We start from the raw sequence: 11,711 nt of genomic DNA on the forward strand, positions 1-11,711 counted from the left end.
CAAATGGGATGGCCTTAACAAACAGGAGTTTATTCTTACAGTTTAGAGGCTTTAAGTCCAAGTTCAAAGTGCCAGGCTCTAGGGGGTGGGTGAAATCCCCTCAACCTTGGGGTCCAGCTCTGCTTCCTGTTCCCGGCCCACCGGAGCTAGAGGCATTTCTTCACTCAGCCAGCTGCTGGCTGCTGAGACTGAGAAGCCCCAAGGTTGACAAGTAAAAAGGCACAGTCCCAATGTTACCAAACCACACGGCAGGCCATTAACTTAAGTCCATCGTAAGTCCCAAGGTCGGCAGAGCATAGTAGGCTGCTGAGCAAAGACATGGCTACATGCAGGGTCCAAGCGTGCCAAAAGCTAGAGACCATCTCAAAACTTCTCCTTATATACAGGAGGCAGGCCACATACCCAAAGGCAGCTACTCAGCTGCTCACAGTAGATTCCACCATGGAGTTTATTACCACTCTCATCATGGGGAATACTACATCCAGCTGCCCAGCCACTCAACCAGGCCCAGCCAAGTTGACATATAAACATAACCATCACACACAGTAAGATATAACACCACACCCACTAGAATGGCTATCATTCAAAGGATGGACCATAACCAAGTGGTGGTGAGGATGTGGAGAAACTGGACCATTCTCTACATTGTTCAAAAGATAGTATGGCAGTTTCTTAAAAAGTTAAACATAAATTTACCATAAGATCCACCTATTATACTCTTAGGAATCTGCTCAAGAGAAAAGAAAATGTATCCACACAAAGGCTATGTGCTAATGCCCATAGCAGCATTATTTATAATGCTCAAAAACTGAAAACAATCCAAATGTCCATCAACTGTTGAATGAATAAACAAAATGCAGATCTAAACAATGGAATATTATTCAGCAATGAAAGAGAAACAAAGTACTGAGACAGGCAACAATACAGATAAACCTCAAAAACCTGGTGAGAGAACTAGTGACAAAAGATCACATATTATGTGATTCCATTTATATGAAATGTGCAGAAAAGGCAAATCTACTGAGACAGAAAGCAGATTAGTGATTGCCGAGAGATGGGCACTGGCATGAGGACTGACAGCAAAGGGGCACAAAAGATCTTTTGGGAGTGACAAAAACGTTCTGAAACTGGATTTTAGTGATTGTTGCACAACCCTATAAATTTACTAAAAACCACTGAATTGTAAATGATCAATTTTACAGTGTGTACACTCTACCTCAATAAAACTTAATAAAAAGAGGTAAAAAAGAACGTATTCTGTAACATTTTTTAAATTGTTGTCATGCAAAAGATAAAACAAAGGATTTTGAGTACACTCAGTTTGGTTCCTCAGCTCCATGCTGTGAACCTAAGTAGATCATATTGTTTGTGTTGCTCCCCTAACCATCTGTCAGTTTGTCATTAATATAGTGGCTTGTGTGTTGCTGAGATGCTAGAAGCTATGCCACCAGTGTTTCAAATACCAGCCGGGTCACTCATGGTGGACAGATTTCAGGGGACTTTACAGACTAAGACAGACTAGAAGAAAGGCCTGGCAATCCTACTTCTCACAACAGAATATTGCTGGATATGATGCTAAAAGATGAGCCCCCTCGGCTGGAAGGCACTCAAAATACACAAAGCTCAGCTCCAAAGCTCACTGCCATCCAGTCGGATCCAACTCATAGCAACCCCTCTTCGGGTTTCTGAGGCAGTATCACTACAGAAGTAGATTGCCCAATCTTCCTTCCGAGGAGTAGCTAGTGGGTTTGAACCACCAGCCTTCTGGTTAGCAGTCAAATGCCTTAGGCACTATGCCACCAGAGCACACAATGGCCACAAAAATGGGCTCCAGCATACCAGTGGTCGTGAAGACGGTGCAGGACCAGGCAATGTTTCTTTCTACTGTACATGGGGCTGCCATGGGTCAGGTGACTCAACAGCAACTAATACCTGTCGCTAGTACTTGACATCTGATTTAAAGATGCTTCCAATGAGAGTCATATTCCTGGAGTAAGCATGGAACTATTCCACACAGATCTAACACCTCCTGGCTCCCAGCATAATATGTCTTTTGGGTAATAAGTACATGTGGTGGAGAGGTGTAAGAGAAAGACCATAAGCCCACAACGAAGATGATCAAGACCTGCATGGGTGTCTTGGTTCTCCAGTGCTGCTATAACAGACTATCACAAATAGGTTGCTTTAACAAACAGGAATTTATTCTCTTACAGCTTAGGAGGCTAGAAGTCCAAATTCAGTGTGCTGGCTCAAGAGGCTGGATAAAGGCCCCTTGACCTTGAACATCAGCTCTGCCTCTTATTCCAGGCCCATTGGAGCTGGAGGCTTCTTGTAACTCATGCAGCTGCTGGCTGCATGACCCAAGTCAGCAGTAGAATGGCACAATCCCAAGATCAGCAGGCAACGCGGTAGACCACTAATTCAAGTTCAGGAACAATCCCAAAATCAGCAAACAGCATGGCAGGCCACTGGTTCAAGTCCAGAAACTGGAAATGAAGCCTAGGCCAAATGCAGGACCCAAACATGCCAAAAAGCTAGAGACCTTTCCCAAAGCTTCTCCTCATGTACTGGAAGCAGGCCATACCCCGAAGGCAAATACTCAGCTGCTCACAGTAGATTCCACCAACCATGGAGGTGATACAATATCCTCATTGGGAATAACTACACTCAGCTACCAAGCACTCAAAACCACAGCCCAGCCAAGTTGTCACACAATGTCAACTATCGCAATGGGAACAGGAGACATAGCTCAGGTTGATTAAAATAAAGACATCTGAGAAGCCAGCAATATGGAACAGTAAACACTCTCATAGAAACCAAGCATCATGGTGAATTAGTTGAGATTAAAAGGTTAAGGAAGAATATTTAAGATGCTACTGTAGGAAAATTTTTAGGTAGTAAATATTTATGCTTTTAAAATGCTGGGAGAAAGAGAAGCAATTAAGTACTAGAATTAAAGCAAATTATTTCATGAGTCTCAAGCTTCGATAAATAAAGGAATTTCAAAAGTTAATCAGTCAATAATTCTCAATATTGTCCAGCTTTTTCTTTTACTTGTTCTCCTTTGATTTCCACAACAACCAGTGGGAAACAGGGAGGAATGACTAATCCCCAAGGAAGCAGCAGTGACTGAAGCCCAGCAAAAAGTAGTCACAAGGTAGTATAACATGGTGAATGTAACTAATGTCAATGAACTATACACTTAAAAATGGTTAAAATGGCAACCTTTTTGTTATACACACGCATAAATACATATACATATATGTGTGTACATATACACAAAAATGTTTTTTTAAATGGAAGAAATTTCTACCTGCTGGTGAGAATATAGAGCAACTGACATGAATATAGACTGGTATGGATTGCTGATGGAAATCCAAACTGGTACATTCACCTTGGCAAACAGTTTGGCAGTTTCTCATAAGTTAAATATATACCTAACATATAACCTAGCAATTTCACTTCTAATTATTTATCCACCTTCCCACTGTCTTACTCATGGGGATGCCCACTGGGTTTCCAAGATAGTAAATCTTTACGCAGAGTGGCCTTCTGGTCAGTAGTCAAATGCCTTAGGCACTGCGCCACCAGAGCCCCTTAGTGGTATGGTAGTTGAAAATTCATTAACAGACCAAAAGGGGTACTCATGGTCTATACCTTTTAGTTTACTTCCTTCTGCCCTACAAGACCTTAAGAGGGATACAGAGAAAAAGTACAAACAGTAGCAGTTAGCAGCTTTATCCACAGTTACTCCAATGTGTTAAAAACCTATGCTACAGGTTGTCTCCAACTTGGATGGAAGAGCATTGGCGGCCGTGGAGAAGAGGCAGCTGCAGGACATGGGGAGAAGTTCCGCAGAGGAGTCAGGCCCTGGGTTCTAGCGGGTTCTGTTAATTTGCCTTAAGTTTTGTATACACTACGAGGGATTGATGGGAGCTCTGGTAGTGTAGTATCTAAGGCACTGGACTGCTAAGCAGAAGGCTGGCGGTTCAAACCCACCAGTTACTCCTCGGAAAGAAGATGGGGCAATCTACTTCCGTAGTGATACTGCCTTGGAAACCCAAGGAGGGGCCGCTATGAGTGGGGTCCGACTCGACGGCACATAACAACAACAACATGAGGGATTGATGAGAGTCACTGTTTTCATATGGATGTTCTGGGTGAGGTACTTCTTTCTGTGCTCTGAGCCTCAGAGCTCATCTGTAAAATGGAAGCTAAATCATATGGCTGTAGTGATCTGTCCTGGCTCTGAGTCTTTGATCTGATTCTTCTTGCCAAGGATTTTTTAAAAAAACTACCACTGATACTTTCTTGACTAGAAAGAGTAAGTTTCTAAACGAAACTCATTGCCGTCGAGTCGGATCCGACTCATAATGACCCCTCCTTGGGTTTCTGAGGCGGTATCATTACAGAAGTAGATGCCCCAATCTTTGAACCACCAGCCTTCTGGTTATCAGTCAAGTACCTTAGGCTCCCAGAAAGAGTAACTTTGCTAACCTACAAATAGCAATGTTGAATCCAAAGACTGACTTCCCTTACCAAGTCTGTGTCCACAACCAAAGATATGAAGCTTCACAAAGGATTCAGGAGCCCTTGGGCCACAGGTGGATGAGGGGAAGGTCTCTAGTAAAACCAGGGCTTCGAACCAGTTCACTGCTTTTTTTCTCCTGTGAAGAATTTGCCTTTCCATACCAGATATACTGAATTAGCATCTACATTTTAACCATGTAAGAATCACCTGAAGATCTTGTTAAAATGTAGATGCTGATTCAGTGTATCTGGGGTGGAAAGGCATATTCTCAGCAGGGGGTCAAACCAGAATAAACCAGTTTGAAGCCCTGGGTTAAACACACGAAGAAAACAGAAAATAAGCCAAATAAGCCGCGGCTGGCTGCAGTCAAGAATCTTGACTCATACATATCTCATCACTTCCAGAGCAAGTGGGCCAGAAAACCTTATGAAAACCAGTGTCCAGAGAGCCCTATGTGTTCATCTTCCTGCCAGTAAGTTGCATAAAGACAGTGAAGAGAAGGTCTATTGGGCTTTTACAGGGTCTCTTAAGGACTAGAAGAGTGAAAGAGCACCGCTTAATTAATTCCTTGGCCTTCCACTATTTAAGATTATGGAAGTATCATGAAGGGAACCCCAGATCCTGACCCTCCTTCATATTTGTTTGCATTTCTCATTTCCTGCTTTCAAGATGTCCCCACAGGAGAACTCTGGCAATATTCAATGTCTATCAAAATTGCAGATACATGCACCCTTTGTACCCAGTAATTCTACTTTTGGGGATTTACAGACTTACCTATACACATACAAATTTAATACATATATTAATACATAAGGGGATGGATGGCACAAGTGGTTGAGTGCTCAATTACTAGATCAAAGATTGGTGGTTCCAACTTCCAAAAGATCAGAGAGCAATTCTACTCTGCACTCCACAGACATGGGGTCGCCATGAGTCAGAATCAACTAATATGTATATATATCTTCACTGTGGTATTGCCTAAATAACAAAAGTTTCCATTATTAGATTAAATAAATCTAGCTGTAGGCTTCAAACTGGATACACTGACATCTGGTTAAGGACACATGAAGGTTCCCAAGAAGTATACAGGTTTTTTTTTTGTTGTTGTTGTTGTTTTTAAGGAAGCAACTTTCAGATCCTCAATTTCCATATGTAATCTTTTCTAAGAATGCTTTGCCTGAGAACTCCTTTGCCGGTTTTCCTTTCCTAATGCTGCTTTCACAAAATCCTCCTCCTACCCACAAAAGAGAGGAACATCTCTCACATACACCCATGGATTTCAAAAAGTCCTAGGCAAAATCTATAGGAGAACCTGTGAATACATCACTTCTGAGGGAAAGTTTTGTTTGAGAGCAAAAACGGCATCATTAAAAGATAAACATTAAATAGTTCACAAATCCTGTGTGAAGCAAAGAAGAGTGAAGAAAATCAAAGACTCAAGGAAACAATTAGTCCCAAGAACTGATGGACCACACAAACCACAGCCTCCACTAGCCTGAAACCAGAGTACCTGGATGGTGCCTGGCTACCACCACCTGTCGCGCTGACTGGGATCACAATAGAAAGGGCAGAGCGGGGGGGAATACGTAGAACAAACTTCAAAATCATAAAAAAGACCAGGCTTACTGGTCTAATAGAGACTGGTGGGACACTCGAGACTACAGCCCTTAGACACCCTTGAAATCTGGAACTGAACCCATGCCTGGAGATTACCTTTCACCAATCAATAGACAGGCCTAGAAAGTAAACAATAACACCTCTGAGGAATGTGCTGCTCAGAACAATCAACCACGTGAGACCAAAGGGCAGCATTTGCCCAAAAACAAAGTTCAGAAGGCAGGAAGGGGCAGGAAAGATAGGCAAATGGAAACAGAAACCCAGAGAGGAAATGGAAAGAGTGCTGCTACTTTGAGGAATTGCACCTAATGTCACGAAACAAAATGTGTATAAATTGTTGAATGGGAAATAAATTTGTTCTTGTAAACTTTCACCCAAACCACACAAACACACAAAATATTCAAAAGTGAAAAAGAGTCTACAAACATTTATTGAAAGCCGATTAAGAGCTAGGTACTGTTCTAGGCTCTGGGGTTATAACAGGTACTACAGAGGGAAAACAAAAACCAAAACACCTTGCCTCCCCTCATCCAGCTCACGTTCCACTGAGGGAAGACAATTAACAACACAAGCTAGTAAATTACAGAATGCATAAGATGGGAAAGCTTCTAGGGAGAGAAAAAGAACAGGCATCACTGGAGATGACGACAGAAGACTCGAAGCAGGTAAAGACTGAATTAGGAGAGAAGTGCTTTCCTGGCAGTGGGAAAGCAAGTGCAATTTAAGAATTACTCCTTTTAAGAATCATATTGTGACACTGTATCTAAGAAGTCTCTGCCTGGTCCAAGGTCACAAATTGTCTTCTCTTTTTTGAAAAGACTATTTTTTCTCCATTGAATTGTCGTTGTCCTTTTGTCAAAAATCAATTGAGCATACATGTGAGGGTCCATTTCTGGACTCTTCATTCTGTTGCAGGAGACCTAGTGGCAAAGTGGTTACACGCTTGGCTGTTAATCAAAAGGTCAGAAGTTTGAACCTATCAGCTGTTCCTTGGAAGAAAGATGGGGCAGTCTGCTTCCGTAAAGATTGTTGTAAAGATTAGAGGCTTGGAAACTCTATGAGGCTGTTCTACTCTATACTGTAGGGTCACTATGAGTTTGAATTTGACTCGATGGCAAAGGGTTTGGTTATTCGGCTCCACTGATATTTTTGTCTATTTTGATGCTAATATCACACTGTCTCAACTATTTTAATCTATAATTAAAATAATCAGCTTACTTTTTAGTCAGGTAGGGTAAATTTTCCAAAATTGTTGCTCTACTTCATAGTTATTTTAGCCACTCTACATCCTTTGCAATTCCTTATGAATTTTAGAATCATCTGACCAATTTCTACTAAAAACCTGGTGGGATTTTTGCCTGGAATTACATTGACTCTATACATTAATTTGAGGACAATTGATATCCGGAGTCATCAATCCATGCATATAGTATAAAAACCAAACTCACTGCTGTCGAGTCAATTTGACTCATAGCGACTCCTCCTTAGGTTTCTGAGGCAGCATCTCTACGGAAGTAGATTGCCCAACCTTCCTTCTAAGGAGTGGCTGGTGGGTTTGAACCTCCAGCCTTCTGGTTAACAGTCAAATGCCCTAGGCACTATGCTACCAGAGGTCCTGCCATATAGTATATCTCCCACTAATTTGGATGTCCTATAATTTCTCTCAGTAATATTTTGTACGTTTCAGTATAAAGGTCTTACACATTTTTTATCTCTTAAGTATTTCTTTTCTTAATGTGATTTGGGTGAAAATTTACAGAGCAAATTCACTTTCCATACAGCAGTTCACATACAGTTTGTCTCATGACATTGACTACAACTTACCCCAATGCAACAGCTCCCCTCCCAGGTTCTCCCAATAGTTACCTCTTCACTGCATCCATCCCTCCATGCACTCCTGCCCCGAGCTGTCTCCCTGTGCATAAACAGCCCTTCTGTCTCACATGATTGTTCTCTCCAAGGAGTGTATCTACCTCAGGTAAATGTTCAATTCATATGCCTGTCTTTTGCTTGGCTGGAAGCTACAGGTGTGGGTTCAATTCCAGACCTGAAGGACAGCTAGGGGCCATAGTCTCAGGGGTTCCACCAGAGTCTATCAGACCAGCAAACCTGGTCCCCCCATTTTTTTTCTCCCAAATGATTTTGAGTTTTGTTCCACATTGTTCTCCCTCTCTATCCAGGCTCTCCTACATAGATCCGAGTGGTTGACAGTAGTAGCCGGGCACCATCTAGTTCTTCTGGTCTCATAGTTGTATAGGCTTCAGATCGCATGGTGTACCGGTCATTAGGACTAATTGTTTCCATGAATCTTTGGTTTTCTTCATTCTTCTTGCTCTGGATGAGGAGAGACCCATTGTTGCACATAGATGGCCGCTTGCAAGCTTTTAAGATCCCAGTCGCTACTCGCCAAAGTAGGATGTGGAACAATGTTTTGTGTAGTATGTTATGCCAAATGAGCTTTATGTTCCCTGCAACTGTGGTCCTGAGCCTACAGGTCCAATTACTTGCTTCCTCTGGGTAGCTGGCTATGGCCAAGAAGTGATTACAACCTTGTCCCTTGTCAGCTCTACTATATACCTGTGAATTCTTACAGAACATACCAATGCACTTGTAGAAATACTGTCTGCCAACCCTATATGTGGTCTTGGGCACACTCCTCCCTGCAAAGACATACCTAATGGTTCAGCCTGTCCACCCATTTATCCACCCTTATATCCATGTTTGCCTTCACTGACAATGCAGTACTGTATGTGCAAAAGGGTTCATCTTTGTTGTCTGCACCTCCCATGTACCTCTTTCTATGTCTTCCTCTTCCTCAATGCCACCATATTGTTCACTCACATTTGGTACATTGCCCTTCTCTTCACCCAAATCAATACTTATCTCTACCTATCTAACAGGGTTCCCTCCCCTCCCACCCCTGATAACCAACAAAGAAAATTTCCTTCCATATATAACTTTCCTTGACTTTTACAGTAATGGACTAATACAGCATTTGTCTTTCTGTAACTGACTTAGTTCACTCATCATAATGTCCTCCAAGTTCATCCACGTTATGCAGTGTTTTGCAGATTCTACATTATTCTTTAAGGTTGCATAGTATTCCATTACGTGTATGTATGATAGTTTGGTTATCCATTCCTCAATTGATAGACACCTAGTGTGTTAGGCTGGGTTCTCTAGAGAAACAAAAAACAGTAAAGCTTATATGTTTATGTATATATATATATAAAGACATTTATCTTAGGAAAATGGCTCACACACTTATAGAAGCTGGCAAGTCCAAAGTTCCTGAATCAGACGTCAAGATGGAGGCTTTTCCACATCAAGCTGGAGGCTTTTCCCAACTCTTGCAACCACAGGGGCTGAGGAACTCAAGGCTGGCAGGCAGTACACTGGCTGTTGACTCCAATGAATGACGAATCCAAGATCTCCAGGCCTAGTGGTGGACTATTCACTCACGGACAGTTGTAGGCAGCACAACAGAATGCTGATCCACAGAAGAATGTCTCTCTTCCCAGGATGTCCTTGGATATACTGGAAGCAGGCCACACCCCTAGGGAAACTCCCTTTCAACAGATTGCCTGCTCAAAACATAATCATCTGATCCCATCATGGGAATAACCACATCACAACAGCTTAAACCACACAGAATTGTGGTCCAGCCAAGTTGACACACAGCTCCAGCTATCACACCTAGGTTGTTTCCAACTTTTTGCTATTGTAAATAGGGCTGTGATGAACATGGGTGTGTATATGTCTGTTCTTGTCATGGCTCTCACTTCGTTAGGATACATACTTAGTAATGGAATGGCAGAGTCAAATGGTATTTCTATTTCCAACTTTTTCAGGAATCACCATACTCCTTTCCACAGTGGTTGTACCATTTGACAGTACCAACACCAGTGTATGGGAGTCCAAATCTCTCCACATCCTCACCAGCATGTGTTATTTTCTCTCTTGTTGAACTCTGCTGCTAGTGCTGGGGAAGGATGGTATCTCGTTGTTGTTTTGATTTGAATCTCTCTAATGGTGAATGTTAGCATAGTGCCTAAGGCACCTGACTGCTAACCAGAAGGCTGGTGGTTCAAACCCACCAGCCACTCCTCGGAAGGAAGGTTGGGCAATCTACTTCTTCAGTGATACTGCCTTGGCAACCCAAGGAGGGGTCACTATGAGTTGGGTCTGACTCAACGGCACACAACAACAACAACAACAACAGTGGCTAATGGGGAGCTCTGGTAGCATAGTGCCTAAGGTACTTGACTGCTAACCAGAAGGCTGGCAGTTCAAACTCACCAGCCACTCCTCAGAAGGAAGGCTGGGCAATCTACTTCCGTAATGACACCACCTTGAAAACCCAAGGAGGAGTCGCTACGAGTCGGGTCCGACTCAATGGCACATAATGGCTAATGATCTTGAGCATTTCTTCATGTTTGTTGGCCGTCTGAATATCCTCTTTGGTGCAGTGTGTATTCATATTTTCTGCCCATTTTTAATTGGATTATTTGTCTTTTTGTTATTGAGGTGTTAGAGTTTTCTATAGATTCTAGAGATAAGTCCCTTGTCAGATATATCATTGCCAAGTATTTTTTCCCAATCTGGAAGTTCTCTTTTGACTCTTGGAGAAGTCTTTGGAAGCACATAAAAATTTAATTTTGAGAAGGTCCCATTCATCTAGTTTCTCTTCTGCTGTCTGTGTATTTTGGGTTATGCTTGATAGTCTATTTATGCCATATATTAGGGCCCCTACATTTGCCCCTAGTTTTTCCTTGAGGAGCTCTATAGTTTTAGGTTTCACATTGAAGTATTTGAGCCATCTGGAGTTAGTTTTTGTGTATGGTGTGAGGTACAGATCTTGTTTCATTTTTCTGTTGATTGTTTTTCTAATGTTGAACCATCTTTGCATACCCCATTTAACGGATTTAGGCCCTGTGTCAAAGATCAGCTGACCACAGGTCAATGGATCTATTTCTGGATTCTCAGTTCTATTCCACTGTTCTATTTGTCTGTCATTGTACCAATACCAGGCAGTTTTGACTATTGTGGCTGTATTGTACGTTTTGAAATCCAGCAGCGTGAGACCTCCTACTCTGTTCTTCTTCTTCAATAGTGCTTTGCTTATCCAAGTTCTCTTTCATTTCCATATAAAGTTAGTGATTGGTTTTTCCATATCCTTAAAAAATTTCGATGGGATCTGAATTGGGATTGCATTGAATGCATAGATTGCTTTGGGCAGAACTGACATTTTCACAATGTTCAATCTTCCTATCCATGAGCATGGTATGTTCTTCCATTTACATAAATCTCTTATGGTTTCTTGAAGCAGTTTTTTATAGTTTTCTTCGTACAGGTCTTTTGTGTCCCTGGTAAGATTTATTCCCGAGTATTTTATTTATTTATATATTTTGGTAGCTAATGTAAATAGTCCAGCCACTCCTCGGAAGGAAGGTTGGGCAATCCTACTTCCGTAGTGATACAGCCTCGGAAACCCAAGGAGGGGTCGCTATGAGTCGGGGCCGACTCAACAGCAAATAACAACAACAACAACAATGTAAATAGT

This window comes from Orycteropus afer, unplaced genomic scaffold (genome assembly GCF_000298275.1).
Source record: "Orycteropus afer afer isolate SDZICR_OR568_19922 unplaced genomic scaffold, OryAfe1.0 scaffold00123, whole genome shotgun sequence".
Taxonomy (NCBI): domain Eukaryota; kingdom Metazoa; phylum Chordata; class Mammalia; order Tubulidentata; family Orycteropodidae; genus Orycteropus; species Orycteropus afer.